This window comes from Dipodomys ordii, unplaced genomic scaffold, assembly GCF_000151885.1.
Source record: "Dipodomys ordii isolate 6190 unplaced genomic scaffold, Dord_2.0 Scaffold97, whole genome shotgun sequence".
Lineage (NCBI taxonomy): Eukaryota > Metazoa > Chordata > Mammalia > Rodentia > Heteromyidae > Dipodomys > Dipodomys ordii.
In genome coordinates, this window is record NW_012267313.1 from 2,983,316 (window position 1) to 3,000,292 (window position 16,977).

Here is a 16,977-nt window from a genome sequence, read left to right on the forward strand (position 1 = left end):
GGAGGCTGGGAAGGGATGTGAAGGGTAAACAAAAGAAGGAGGCTGCAATGCCTGGTAAGAAATGTACGCATTATCCTGCCCATGTAACTGTAATCCCTCTGTACAGTATCTTCACAAATAAAATAAAATAAATAAAAAAAGAAAGTAAAATAAATAAAAGCAGTATGTAAAAGGCTTCATTTTAAGTTCTTGTTTCACTTTTAAACCCTACTTCATCTTCTTGATTTCTACTTTAAGGAGTACAAATCTCTTCTGGTGTGCTGTGCTTTCCTTCTAAGAAACCGAAATCGAACACAAGCAAACAGGTTAAAAGATAGTCCAAGAGCATCATAGTGATGTCTGTGCTCTTCATCATCTCATGGCTGTTTTCACAGAGAATACTGAATAATAAACAAAATCTACTAAAAGTGCTGTTGAGTCCTACTGAAGCTAATATGTACTATATCTCCTGCTGGGATATTGGTAGACATAAGCATTCAAAAATATTTGGTTCACAATTGGATGCCTAGTATTATACAGATACTTTTAACATTAAGCTAATAAGAATTAAGAGAATCTGCTGTAAATGGTATTTTGTTCTTTTCATTGAACAATATTCTCAGTAACACCAACAATGAAAAGTTATAGATTTACCAGTTTCCGGAGGCATCCTTGTAATTGGGTTTGAAATGGATATTACACTGTTAAGAACTCTCTAAATATCTGAATACATTGTGTCATGAATTATATTATTATGTGAAGTACATTTGGAAGAAACACTTGCAACATGTTATATTAGCTCCTTATCATTTTAAATTTTTTTTAATTGTGAAAATACTGTGCAGAGGGGTTACAGTTACATGAGCAAGGTAATGTCAAGCATTGTAGCCTCTTCCTTTGTCTTTCCCCTTCCTTTCCTTCCTTTCCATCTCCTTATCATTCTTCATATTGCACAGTTTTTGTTTTTGTTTTATTTTTGCAATAAACAGTTATTGATAACCTTTGAAAGAGTGATTTTTAAAGGTTTAGCAAAGAAGTTCTCTACCCCTACTGGCTTGATATTCTCATCCATAAAGATGTCCTGGGTTTGTATGTTGGTTCCATGTCATCTTTCCCATAAATATGATAAGGAGTGGCACATCAGTACGAGAGAGAGCAATGGTTTTAAGAGAGAAATAAGCAGTTTAGACCAACAGAAAATAATGCATATGTATGCATGCATGTGCTTATGCACTAAATATAAAACAAAGTAGAAATGTTGAAATTGGACCGGTGATGGAGAGTTTAAAATAGTAACTATCAGACAAACTTGCATTCAATAAGTATGGAATAAAAAATAAAAACACCTTAAATTCCTAATAGATTAGAGTATAAATCTTGTAGGTAACAAGACATGTTATTTCTTTTGTTGTGACCAGAAATTCCTTTAATAAACAGTGAAACGTTTCATATTCTTAGATAGATGTAAACTGAAATAGCTTTCAGGCTTTAAGGAGAAAAATCTTACTCAACATTGTACATATTTAAATTTGCATGAAATTGCCCATGGGCAGTGGAATGAGTCAGTCAAACAAATGTTAAAGAAACTGCAAAACCTCTTGTACTTATGTATAATGATAGTGGTTCAGTGTCCTATGAACTATGACCAATCCATCTTCCTCAAAGCCTGAGAGTACTGCTACCTTAAAAGGCTTTAGATTATACTAGCTATGTCTGTGACAGTATCAAAAGTTAGAGTGGTAAATATCAAAGGTTAGAATGATAAAACAATATTGACAGTTATATCTATATAATCACATATGTGTGTGTTTTATATACCTATATTTATGCATAAATATATATGGATATATACTCTACATTAAATATAAGCTATACACATGTACATGCACATTAACCGGGTTTTAAATATTTTATGTCACGATTTTGAACACTTTATATTAGTTTATTAGATTTTCTGATAGGAATCCAAGTTTTTGTAAATCTCTCTTTGAGTAAGATCTGTTTTTTAATATATAGGTTATGCTGGGTGTTCTGGTGGCTCATGCCTATAATCTTCAAAAGGCTGAGATCTGAGAATCAGGACCCAAAGTCAGCATGGGCAGGAAAGCCTGGGAGACTCTTAGCTCCAGTTGACCACCAAGGAATTGAAAGCAGCTTTGAGCACAATTGACCACCAAGGAATTGAGAGCAGCTTTGAGCACAATAGCTCAGGTTCTGAAGCCAAGCCCCTAAGTTCAAGCTTCAGGACCATTTTACACACACATACACACACAAAATGTGTATATATATGTATTTATGCTAATTATCTTGTTTTCTTTTGATTCTGTTTTTAACAATTATCTCTAACAATATTAATGGTTTGGTTGTACTCATGTGCATTGCTGTTAGCATGTTTGCACTCAGATGTAGATGATGTATCTTGATCTCTGGCCATGTCATTATGCTGTCATACTCAGAGTTGTTACTGAGCACAAGATGTGCAATTATTTTCTGATTCTTAAAGTCTTCCTAGTTTAGTTACCCCTTAGACACAATCTCTATAAATAGTTTTGATTCTGAACACTAGGATGGACAGATAGCATATGAAGAAATATTAACCAATCTCAGACAAGTATATAATAGGTCCACATATAGTACAAAGAGAACTATGTGCTTCTTTGGTCAGCATGACATTTTGCTCACAAATATCTGACGATTCAAAATTAAACATTAAAAAAAGCAAGGGAAGTAAAGCTTTAGAAGTATCTTTATTTTACTGTTTAGGAGCAAATGAGAGTTTGGTGATCATCCCATTTGGCATCTTTGGGTTATTTTAATGGCATATGTCCCAGATGGATATTAGCATATTGGTGGGACATGGAACTAAAATTTTAAAAAAAGCAACAGCAATTGAATTGGCTTAAACATTTTCCTTAAAATGGCAGATTAGTTTTATGAGTAGTGTTTTTAATACAGCTTTGCAGCAAAGCAGATTTATGCAGTTTGGCTACCTGCTATAAACATCAATTTCAATCAATCACATATCTTTGCCAATGTAGTTTATCAGCAGTAAGTGTTTGGAGATTTTTGAAATAAATTTAATGATAAAATGAAACAGCCATCTGGAATATTATATGTTTTACCTAAATGGTTCGCTAGTCATAAATTTGAAATTAAATAATATGTACACACATATACACATACAATGCACATATAATTACACACATACAAGTATACATCTACTTTGTCTGTGTCTACATGTTCATTTTAAAGACATTTTATCATGAATAACATGGAAAATTTGCCTATCTAAAATGTTCTCTAAACAGGCATGTTAAAAATATGTTTATCCTCCATGGTCTAGACCTCTGTATTCAGATTATGAATCCAGATGGTCTACACTAGGCATCTTAATAATTATGATATAATCTCAGTAGGTTTTTAGTAAGTGTAAAATTATTGCAAAACATCTGTTTCCTAGTACTAATTTTGAATAATATTGTTTACTAATGTGTTTCTTATCCAACGATAATTCATGGAAAATATACCATGTGTAGGCATATTTTCCCACGATAGACTAAAAATTCCCCAAAATGTTCAGGGATGATATGTACAAAGAATTTAGATAAAGGTTGCATTAAAATCAATCTGTGAAAACAAATATCTTGAAAACCAACATTAGTAGCAATTTCTGCATCTGACCTCTTAATCTATTTATTCCAGGAACATGGCTTATTTTATATTTATTGATTTATCCATTACTAGTGGTAGGTAATGTGGGGGTTGATTTTTATCTCCTCTGTTTTATCCTCATTTTTACACTTCTTTTATGGCTCATTTTAACATACAACCTATGAAAGCTTCTCTTTGAAATTATTCTTCTAGCTAGGAAGGTATTTTACTAGTTTTATAATTTAGCTCTGTGCCCTTTATTCAAAGTTACAGGTTTTAAAAAGACTTCATTCAAAATTAAAAAACTAAAATATTAAAATGAACAAAATGTTTATCAAAGGATTAAGATTAAAGACTTATTCTTAGCACCTACATAAAATAAACTATTGTAGGGCCATTAAAGATGACACAATATATTTATATTTATATTAAAAATAGAAAATGTAATTTTTATTGTGTGTGTGCTGGTTCTGGGACTTGAACTTGGGGCCTGGATGTGTTTCCCAGCTTTTTTTTTGTTCAAAACAACAGCTTCACATATAGCTTTGTGATAGTTAATTGAGATAAATGTCTCCTGGACTTTCCAGCCCAGGCTTGCTTTGAATCACAGTCCTCAGATCTCAAATCTTTAGCCTCCTGAGTAGTAACTAGGACCATAGGTGTCAACCATTGGTGCTGGCATGAATACATAAGCTTTATAGAGATTTTTTCTGAGCATGAAAATAATTGAGAAATATAACTCACCCATAAATTATTTCACTTAAAATTAAAATAATATATAAATTTGAAGTATATCTTTAGGTTATCACTTCACATAGTGAAATTCATTCATTAAACAGAACACATATCACATGCTAGCATTTATATATCCATTACCTAATATAAAAACTCTGTGAGGTACCTAATGGCTGATTCTAGATGTTCAGTTATCATCAATAATTCTTATGTAAATAATACTTGTGAGCCAACTTGATACATGTATAATAATTATGAATAGTGTCTATTTGGAATACAGAAGAGGAAGTAACACACTTTCTAGAGGTGTATAGGGATTTTACAAAGGAATCAATATTTGTCCTGGATTCATCAAGATTCTCAACTGAAGTAAAACACACACACACACACACACATAATTAATGAGGGGATTTATTAGATTAGTTTATTTTAGGTTGGACAGTGTTATACTCCCATCTGTAAGCCTGAAAGACCAAAATGCCAATAGCTGCTTAATCTGAGAACCTGAAAACCTGAAATCCTTAGATCAAAAGGCAAAATTATGTAGCCCCAGCCTGAGAAAGTTAGAAGTCACCGGATAATAATTAGAACAAGTCCACATTAAGAGGCTGACAAAGTGGATATCCACAGGTTACAGCAGCAGCAGAAACTGCACTAATTCAAGAAAGCATGTATGTGAAGGATTGCCCCTGCTGGCAGGAGCACAGAGAGACGACTGTGTCATGAGGGTTTCTCACTGTCTTTGCTTCCTGGTTACCACAAAGTAGAAAACCTCCATCCACCTGTTCTTGTTTTAACAGTGGTCCACAGGAAAGGAGCAAGCCAAAGGTGGACTGAAACCTCTGCAACCATGTGCCAAAACATTCCTCTTTTACAATGGTTTGCTCAGATACTTGTTGCAATGACAAGAAATGACTAGCACAAGGAGTATGAGAACAAAGGGCTTGAACCAATATGAAGATGATCACACAGGGGACAAATTCTACTCTCCTAGGAATTATGTCTCCCAGTGGCACCTGAGAGTTGGGGCTTTATTTTAAGAGAAAAAAGAACAAAAGAGTGATTATGGCAAACCAGTCATTATAATTGAACTGATTACAAGAAGATCACAAGCTTTTGACTGGTGATCAGGCATTTCTGTTACACATTTCAGATAAGACTTGCTATTCTATGAAAGAAGGCCATGCCTGAGGTTATTTATGGCATAGGGGGTCTAAATGGCTGTTGTCAATATATATTTCTCAGCTAAAGAATTGTGTAGCTTTATTTCAGTTTTCAGTGTGTGTGTATGTGTGTGTGTGTGTGTGTGTGATCTGAAGGTCATTTCTTTCTTTTTATTTTTTGCCAGTCCTGGGCCTTGAACTCAGGGCCTGGGTACCATCCCTGAGCTTCTTTTGCTCAAGGCTAATGTTCTACCACTCGAGCCATAGTACCACTTCTTACTTTTTCTGCTTATGTGGCACTAGGGAATCAAACCCAGCCTTCATGCATGATAGGCAAACATTCTACCACTAAGCCACATTCCCAGCCCCGTTTCAAATATTTCTTAACATTATATACAAACTTTCCAGGCAGAGATGAAAGGTGAAGTGATCCCAGCAGAAGGGATGCAGAGTACAGTCATTAAAGAAATTAGGCTTGGAAGATGAAGTCAATAGGATTGGAAATGTGAAGCAGTTGGTGGCAAAAGGACTTAGCCTTCGCCCAATGGGAGGCTTACCAGGTACTATAGACATCGTACCAACATATTCTGCATATGTGTAGAACAAGTCAATATTTTGAAGCAGATGCTAATAATGGGATTTCAAGAGTAGATTGTAGAGTGATACTGAGGAGTTGGTTCCAACTTGAAACAGTTTAGTTTTCAGGAAACAATTAGTTTTTAGTGAACAATCATTTTAACAAAAATAACTAGCTTTACTTCTAGACTATAGGAAAATATGCACAGGGTAAACCACTGCTTATATCTGAAGTTTTTAAATTTAAAAATGTTTAACACAGATCTTAGCATGCTATGATGGTTATTGAGTCTTTTTATACTTAATATGATTTTCTTTGGGTGTCCAATTTATTTATGCTACTGAGGTATTCCATGAGGTTGACAAAAATAATCCCACTATAGTCTCTAAAAGTTATTGCTAAAAATAAATATGTAGGGCCAGGCATGGTTGCATGTGTCAGTAATACCCTCATTGTGGAGGTTGGGGAAGGTGGATTTTGTGTTATAGACCAACTTGGACACCTAAGGAGTTCAAGACTTGCCTGGAAAACAAACAACCACAAAAAACCAAGCAAACACATGAATAAAATTTTATTTGACTTCATTTTATAGCTATTTAAAATTAAATTTATCAGGGTGCTAGTAGCTCATCATGCCTGTAATCCTAGCTTTTAGGAAGTTGAGGTCTGAGGATTACACTTCAAAGCCACCCTGAGCAGGAAAGTTTTGACACTCTTATTTCCAATTAACTGCCAAAAAGCCAGAAGTGGAGTTGTGGCTCAAGGGGTAGAGCTCTAGCCCTGTTCAAAGAAGCTCAGGAAGTATACCCAGGCTTTGAGTTCAAGTGCTGGGACTGGCACCCCCCCCCCAAAATATATGTGTGTGTGTGAGTGTGTGTGTGTGTATAAATGCAGTTTGTTTGTGTCTTACTTTCTCTATATGAAATTTAAAAATAAACAGAAAATATAAATGATTAGGACAATATCTAAAAGATGGCTATCTGGAGAGGAAAATGCAAAGGAAGGATGTGAATAAGGAACATACCAAAAGATAATTGAACTCTTGTAAAATCAAAAGCCAGAAAAAATGTCATGAGGCTTGGCAAGTGGAGACTCATTATAACGATTATTATTACTGGCCTTTGCCTATACAGTATGTTTATTTTCTTACTCAATTGTTTCACTAATACTGTAGAAAATCCCTACTGTAACAAGTTATACAACAGAGTATTCTCATGCAAAGCATTATTTGTCCATATCAATTATTATTTGATGGTTTTGACTTGATTTGATGGCTCAGGTCAATCAAAACAATCAAACAAGCCTCTATACCAAATTCAGTCTAATTATACTGTCAAAGCTTAGATGTTTTATAATGATAAAGCATATTAGTTATTTGCTGCAAGGAGTTTGGACTCCTTACTTGCCCTCTTATGATATAAAATGTTGTTCTCTTTGGTGAATATGTTAAGGTATGGTTGGATTAAATTTTGAGCAAAGCAATTTATTTCTGTAGTTAATGCAAGACTAGTACTAATGATTCTTGTAACAATTGTCATAAAGATGATTCATATTTTTCTGTGTGGCTTTATAAATGCACCATCTAGCATAAGATAGAAGATTCTAGTTTAATTGCTAACATTTATCTTTTTGGGTCTCATTTTCCCCCTGGAGTAACATTTCCAGAAATGATAAAAAATAAATCATTACTTAAAAGATTGGGCTTTAAAAATGAAACTCAAAGTTATTAGATAAAAGTTTTATGGAGAGAGTGCTTGTATTACCTTATATATTATTTTGTCTGTTGGGGGATTGATTCAATTAAAGGGTTAATTGTTCATATTATTTGTTAATTGTTAATATTATTTTTTGAGGTAAAATTTAAATTAAATAAAACAATTGCAATATGCTATATTTTAATGGTAAGAACAGGAGAGGCTTGCTTTAAAGTTATTCTTTAAAACAATATCTTCTAATGAGTAACTTTTTCTTTGTTATTTTCCATCTCTTGCTTTTTGTCCACTGCAACCTTCATTACTTACTCTTTGCTTCCATTCCTTTCACATATATTTTTAGAGCAAGTATAAAATGTGACAACATACTGACAACTTGTGCATACAAAATAATGCAAAGATTTTTGGATTAAAGGCTTCTGGTCAGCAAAGGATACAGTAAAAAGACAGCTTATAGAATGTAACAAAATATTTTCTAGCTATCCATCTGTTAAGGATCTAATAATTAGAATATATAAGTAGTTCAAGCAAATGAAATTACCACAGAAATCAATAACCCAATAAATAGATATGTAAAAGACTTAAACCGACTCTTCTCAGAAGAAGTACAAATGGCCAGTAAATACACGAAGAAATGCTAAACATACCTTGTCATAAAGGAAATACCAATGAAAACAACATTGAGATTCCATCTCACTCCAGTCAGAATGGCTATCATCAAGATAACAAAGAAGAAATGTTAACCAAATACACAGAGAAAAATGAATCTTACTACAACGTTGGCATACTTGTTAATTAGTGTAACAGCTATGAAATACTCAGTTTGAATACTCATCAAAAAACTAAAAATAAAACTACACTATGACCAAGGGATTACAAGTCAGGATATAATAAAAGCACCTGTACACTGCTGTCTATTTCAGTACTGTTCACACTAGCCAAATATGGAAATAGCCCAGATACCCAACAACCGATGAATAGATCAAGAATGAGTGATGTTTACAATATATTATAATATATGTATATATCACATACTGTACATACTCATGAAATTGAAACCTTTTCATCCATTAGAAGAATAATATCCCATTTGCAGGGAAATGGATGGACCTGAAAAAATAATGTTGAATGAAGTAATGCTAGGCTTGGAGAGAGGCAATGGCTACAATTTCTTTTAAATGTGTTCGAGCTAAAATATCAACAAATATGAAAATACATACAGGGCTATCTGCATATATACATAATTAAATTGACTGAAGTATGCAACAACTTCTGATAGACAGTTAATAAAAATGAATTCCAGGAAACTGAAACATGTCTTGACTGTAGGGGCTGAAAGTTTGGGGGCAGAGATGAAAGGAAGAGGAATGGAAGAGGCATGGTGGGTCAATACAGTCATAATACTCAACGTACATAATGTGACATAGAGCTAGGAAACTTGGGTATGGGTTAAATGCTAGAGGAACAATGATGGAAAATGTGACCAATTAATTAGTTTTGTACATAAAAATAGACATTCTAGCCTGGTGCTGAAGGACCACCCTTGTACTTCTAGCTACTCTGGAGGCTAAGAGGATCATAGTCCAAAACTAGTCTGAGCAGGAATGTCTGTGAGATTTTCTCCAAATAACAACAACCTGGAAATGGAGCTGTGACACAAGGGGTAGACTGTTAATCCTGAGCCAAGAAACTCAGGGAAAATACCCAGGCTCTGAGTTCAAGCCCTAGAACGGACACACACACACACACACACACACACACACAGGTAAACATGTTAAATTGCATTTCCTTTGCACAACTATTTAAGGGAATAAAAAGTAGGTGAAAACAAAGTGAAGATTTGTCAAGGGCAATATTTAAAGAAGGAAAAGCTATCCTACTACTGGAGGAGATTGTGAGTACACAGTGGCTACCCTAGGGCAAACTCTGCCATTTAGCACCAGTTGCAAAAGTCTGACCAGGTAGCTCTGATATGGAGGAGGGCCCATTTTAGCTATCAGAGAGGGAATTTCCATTAGACAATGACTCAACTAAGGAAATATTAAATGAATTGACAATTTGTATGAATTTTTATCTTTTTTTTGGTCGGTCCTGGGGCCTGATCTCTGGGGCTGGGTGCTGTCCCTCAGCTCTTCAGCTCAACAACTTGAGCCACAGCACCACTTCCAGCTTTTACTGCTTATGTGGTGCTGAGGAATTGAACCCAGGGCCTCATGCATGCAAGACAAACATCTACCACTGAGCCACCTTCCCAGCCCCTGTATGAATTTTTAGCAAACCTTATAAGAAAAAAAATACATAGTGCAGCAAAGAGGCATGGATAAGGGAGAAGAGCAAAGCACAAGCTACAGCTTCAGGTGCCAAAGAGGATGGATTCATTAGACAAGTAAATATGTCACTTAGTTTGCATCCAACAGTGGGTGTCATCTGGACCACAGTAGAACTGTAAAATCGTTGTCAAAAATATTAACTCAAGCTGGGTGCCAGTGGCTCACAGCTGTAATCCTAGCTACTCAGGAGGCTGAGATCTGAGGATCACTGTTCAAAGCCAGCCCAGGCAGGAAAGTCTGTGAGACCCTTATCTCCAGTAAACTATTCAGAAAAGGCTGTGAGTGCTGCTGTGGCTCAACTGGTAGTAGAGTGCTGCTTTGGGTACAAAGAGGCTCAGTGACAGCATCCAGGGAGGCTTAGTAACAGCACCCAGGTACTGAGTGCTAGCCCCACGAATGCCAAAACAAAAACAAACCAAAAAAACAAAACAAAAGAAAAAAGAAAAACAAAACCCCGAACCAAACAAAAACAAAAAGCCCTCAGATGGGTTGTTGAGCTGTTTTGCTTTGTTGTTGTTGTTACTCTTTGAGTGTGAGAATATAGCTATCAATCATGGAATCAAAATGACCTAAGGAGAATAATTTCAAGGATCAAAGTAGTTAAGAACATCTAGGATGTGACTTCATGCAAGTTATTTAACCTCTTCGTTGTGCTTTAGTGTTATTATCTTTAAAATGGGGAAAGTAATCATGTATACACAATAGGACTACCATATAATTAGCTAATATTTTTAAGGCATTTAGAAAATAACTAATCAAGAGTAAAAATTTATTCAATATATAAAGGAAAACAATATATATATATAGCTCATGGTCGAAGTGATAACTACCATCACACAGGGAAAAAAGGAGCACATATGAAGTAAGTGGGTTTAAACTAATATTAGGTCTTTCTGTTTACAATGGGAATAGATTTCTTTTCTTTCACTGTTCCTTAGCTCTTCAGCTCAAGGCAAGGGCTGTACCACTTGAGCCACAGCGCCACTTTCCGTTTTCTGGTAGTTTATTGGAGATAAGAGTCTAATGGGACTGTGTGCCTGGGCTGCTGAGTAGCTAGGAGTACAGGCGTAACCCATGGGGGCCAGGCTTTAGCCTAGATTTTGTTATGGTGGGCCCCTCAGTAGATGAATGAATCAAGAAAATGTGGTATATAAAAACAATGGAATTTTATGTTTTCATCAGAAAGAATGACATTGACTCATTGGTATGGAAATGGGAAGCCCTGGAAAAAATTATATTAAGCAAAGTAAGCCAGGTCCAAAGAAATGTTTTCCCTCATTTGTAATAACTAGAATATGTCTATCATATTCTTAGCAGAGGATCTCAATAGCCCAATCACTAGGTTTACATGATCATACATAATGTTGCATATCACAATGAACTCCAAGAATTGGAAGCAAGAGATTCTTTTATTATGTACTGTTTGCAGTTATTTCTATTTGTTTTGTTTTGTTTTAGTTTTCTGTACCCTCTGTCTTGTATATATAAGTTTATCTGATCCATGGATGGGAAAGGGAATCACAGAAACAGCAGGACAAAGGCTGAACTAATGCAACAATGATACTCAGTAGACACTATATTGGAGATTGAATTTTACAACTTGGGAGGAAGGAGAAAGTAAGGGGAAAGTAAGAGAAAATGAAGGAGGGGGTAACAGTGTTCAAAAAGAAATGTACTTATTACCTCACTTATATAACTGTAATCTTCCTATCCAGCACCTTTACAATAATAATTTAAAAAATTCGCAGTTCCTACTTGAAGAGACAAGGGATATTGAGATGCTTACCAAAAATTCAGACCAAATTTCTCTTTCCAGACCTCTTAAGAATGTCTGGAGCCAGAAAAATTCTAAAATTAGTACACCCCTACACAGTTATCATATATCCCCCAAACTCCAAACAAGCTGAAACACCTCAGCTGAAAGAGTTTGGAAGCCACAAACCATTAAATATGTTTGCCTTATTAATGAATAGCTGGCCCTTGTGATATGTATAATTTTTACGAGTAGCTCTGGGACTCTGGACATGTGAAAATATTACTGATCTTTTGTATAACTTCTAATTTTCATTTTGTTCCAAACGAAATACATCTAGAATCAATGTGAAATCCTAAGGCATTCAAAAACTTTACACAAAATTTTAAACAAAGCTTTGTCATTTTGAAGTAATAATTACACTATTTTTAGTTACAGGTTTTCAGATACACAATTTTCTTACTTTTTTAATGCAGCAATGAGGTGTACAAAGAGTTTCATGTTGCCATGTGCACTGATGTATTCAATGCATCTTGATCAGTGCCACCTCTTCCCTCACTTTCCCCAACCCCTCTCTCCACTTCCTAATCATTACGTCTTTAATTTGATGGTATATCCACTTGGAGAGTTGTCAAAATGTGCAGATATTTCATAGAAATTCAAGAAAGCTGCAGGTGAAGAAATGGTTAATTTTCTTTTTGAGGGGTAGATTCATATTCTTGATTTTCTAAAGGGAGAACTCTATAGATGAAAGAAAAATGTGTATTTCTTTCCATGTCACTTTATTCAGTCTTGGGGGAACAACAAAGGATTCTTTTTTTATAGTATGTTTTCCTAAGGATTTGTCCAAACTAATTTTATATTCCAGAGTCACATTTTGCTCTTGGGTATTTCTCTTCACATTCTGCCCCCTCCCTAGTGGATTATTTATTCTTTTAACAAAATGATGAATGGTTCTTTGTATATTCTAAATGAGTTTATGTCCTCTGGAGAGTGAGTGAAACAAGTATGTTCTTGCAGGAAGAATCCTAATTTGGTTACCTATTCCTTGAAAATTGGTTGCAACTTTGAAACTAAAAATTCTCTACAAATTGAATGCTATATATTGAAAAGCTACAATATTTCATATTTTTAATAGGAGAGATAAAATTGTGGAAACAAGTTTAAATAGACAAGGGATCTTAGTTTCTTCTGAAGAGGAATATTTCATAACATAAAAAATCTATTGAGGGATATTTTTGTGTACATGCTACCATGAAACTTAGATTTATGAAATTACTTCTCTTCCACTGGAGATTACCAGCACCTTCTCTTCTCTGTCTTCTACCTCTACCATTAGTATAACTTGGTTCTTACACATTTAACTAGAGTTTGGGAATATAAGAGGTAGCTGTTTGTTTTATGTAATAATATACAATGTTTGATTTAATATTATGCATAGATTATTTTAGAGAAACAAGACTAAGACCAAGAAAAACTATAAGGGCAGTAAAGTCACAAAATTGTCCAGAGACAGACTTGCTCACTCCTAATCTTCCTATGTAGAGTATTAGCAAAAATTATATTTAAGTTTGGAGAATTTCTCACACTTGAATAGTAGTAACCACACTTGGAGAATTTTTAAAAACATAGTTGTTAATGTATCAAAAGATATTATGCATAAAGCTTTATGAGAGGAGAATATATAAAAGCTTAACTAGCAATAATCCTACTGAAAATTGTTTATAAGATTCATGGAATTATCAAGGGATATATATATATATATATATATATATATATATATATAGGCTCATATTCTTCAGAGATTTGGATGCCATAACGATATAAGCTATTTTGAATGACCTAGATTTTCCTGTAGGTCAGGATAATAAGGTATATTTGATTCTGTAGAAATATATTGGAAAGATATGCCTGTGTCTGGAGTGGAGATTCATTATTCTATGAGTTTTTCTACAAACCTTAAAAATTATTGGTTAAAGAGCTCTTTAAACAACCAAAATGGTCTCTTGGGCAAATAAGATAAGCTTTGAACTAAAAGTTTTTTTAATGATGCCAATGAGTGAAAACGCATATATAGAATAGTAGTATGAATGGATTGTATAAGGTGGAAAAGTATGGCTTAAATTTATTCAGAGATAATTACAAGTTGAATTAGAACTGATTTATATTTGGTCAAATATAGCTGGCTTTGGATTCTAAGTAAGATAATTATCAGAATAACAGTGTGTAAAAGCTTTTGAATGCTGAAAATTTTATGTGTAAAATAGATTGGGTGAAGTTAAGATATTAGGTTGATATTATTTATTATTTTGATTATACAGCTTATACAAAGTATATGTGAGTTTTAATAGAGAAAGGAAAAGGAGAAATAATAAGAGAAAATGACCAGAAAAAGGAAAAAACTCTTATCAAGTAGATGAGAATTTATAGAAGTTACAAATCCCATAATTCATTCCAACAAAAATAATTGTATATTTGTATTTTGAGCCAGCCATTAGTGTAGAGGATTGAATTAATTATGTCAATAAAGAAAACAAAGTTACCAGTCCTGTGGTGTTTACATTTTGTGAAGGGTACAATTACTAGTTTTGAAAGAGAAACTGACACAAAATTATAAAGATATTTATATCTTTTCCAGCACAACAATAGGCAAGAAATTTGCTTACCATGCTCTTGAAGAGATTATATAATTTGTCATTGATATTCTGCTTAACTAATCAATGGCTTAATGGAAAAAGAAAAGAAAATGAGAGGGTGAAAAGAAATAGAAGAGAGATCAAATAGTTGGACAACCAGAAAGTAGCATTGTGTTGACTTGGTACTAAACATTATGTGAAACACAGCCTTTCATAGATGGCAATTTCCAACTGTATTTCTTTTAAAAATATTTTTATCTCTAAGTAGTTCTTCAAAGGAGTTACGATTCAACAAAGGAGTTGATGAATACAGTGTGTCTTGATTCCTGCTGCCCCTTTCAGCATTCTCTGCTACCCCCTCCCAATCCACCACTTCCCTCAGTTTTCTTAATTTTTAAGTTATGCATTTTTTGCCATTTAAAAAAGCAGTTTATGCATACAATACATCTTGATTTTTCAACATCTCCACCCCCGTCAACCCACCCTTTTCATTATTTTTTTTCAATTCTGTGGTACATACACTAAATTCTTGCCTGTATTTCCCCTCATTCTTAACTTCAACCCACCATCCATGCTTGCAAGTACCCATTTCCAGGTACTTATTTTGTTGTCATTGACTCTCTTTCTTTCCTTCCTTCCTTCCACCCTCTCTTCCTCCCTCTTCCTCGCTCTTTCTTTCTTCCTTCCTTCCTTCCTTCCTTCCTTCCTTCCTTCCTTCCGTCCTTCCTTCCTTCCTTCCTTCCTTCCTTCCTTCCTTCCTTTCTTTCTTTCTTTCTTTCTTTCTTTCTTTCTTTCTCTCTCTCTCTCTCTCTCTCTCTCTTTCTTTTTATCTTTTTTTGGTTGTGGGGCTTGAACTCACCTTCAGGGCTGAGGTACTGTCTCTGAGCTCTTTAACTCAAGGCTAGCACTGTACCACTTTGAGCCATAGCTCCACTTTTGGTTTTCTGTTGATTATATGAAAATAAGACTCGCACAGGTTTTCCTACTGGGGTTGGCTGGCTTTGAATGGTGATCCATCAGATCTTAGCATCCTGAGTAGCTAGGGTTAGAGACATGAGCCACCAACATCAGGCTAGACTTGGTTTTTCTAAAGAATTATTCAATTTGAGCTCTCCATAGAGCTCAGTTAATTCATTTGCAGCCATTTATGTATCACCTAATGTGTTTATCTAAAGATACGTAGGCACATTCTAGCTATCACAAATGAGAAAAGCCATGCAACTTGTATGTCTCTGGGTCTGCCTTACTTCCCTTAATATAATTTTCTCTATGTATTTCCATTTCCTTACAAATGGTACAATAGTATTCTTTCTGCTGGATGAATAGAATTCCACATTTTCTCCATCTGTTTGCCAATTGAAGGTCATCTGGGCTGATTCCATACCTTGGTGCTGGTAAGTAATGCTGCTGAATGAACATGGTAGACATGTTTGTGATCTATTGGATAAATTCCTAGGAGGGAATTTCTTAGTCATAGGTAATTCTATGCTTAGTTTTTTGAGGACCTTCCATACTGTTTTCCACAGTGGTTGAATAAGCTTACATTGCCACTGACAGTGTAACAGAGTTCCCTTTTGGCCACATCCTCCAGAATTTATTGTTGTTAGTTTTCTTGATAAAGGCCATTCAAAATGGGATGAGGTACAGTTGTTTTGATTTGTATTTCATTGATGGCTAGAGATGTAGATGTTGAGCATTTCTTGTGAACAATATCCAATTTCAACTCTATTACAAAGCCATATAATTAACACAGCTCAATACTGGCAAAGAATATACCTGAAGGCAAATGGAACAGAAGACCCAAAAAGGAACCCACAGACCTATAGCCATCTAATATTTGATAAAGGAGTAAAAACCATAATCTGAAAGACACTATCTTCAACAAATGGTGTTAGCAAGCAAAATTGGCTATCCACATGCAGAAAACTGAAACTAAATCCTTATATATCACCTTAAATCAGCATTGATTAAAAAATGGATCAAAGACCACAATGCAAGATCAGAAACCATGAAACTATTACAGGAAGGGGTTTAGGAAAACTAGAGCTTCTAGGCACATATCAAAATGTTTTAAGTGAAGATCCAGAAACACAATAAATAAAAGAAAGACTTGATAGATTGTATTGCATCAAACGTAAACGTTTCTGCATGGGAAATGACATGGCTACCAAATGAAACAGAAAGCCCACAGAATGGAGAGGATTTCTATCAGCTTTACATCAGACAAGGATCTAATATCCAAAATATACTTGAAGCTCAATAAACTAAACCCTCAAAAAACAAACCCTCAAAGAAACAACCACCCAATTAATAACTGGATAATGTATTCTTATTATAATGTGATATTATATAATATTATATAATAATATGGTAGCAAATTCCCTCTAGAGTATGACTAGGAAGAGGGCCAAGGAAGTTTAGGAGACACCAAGAGAGAATTG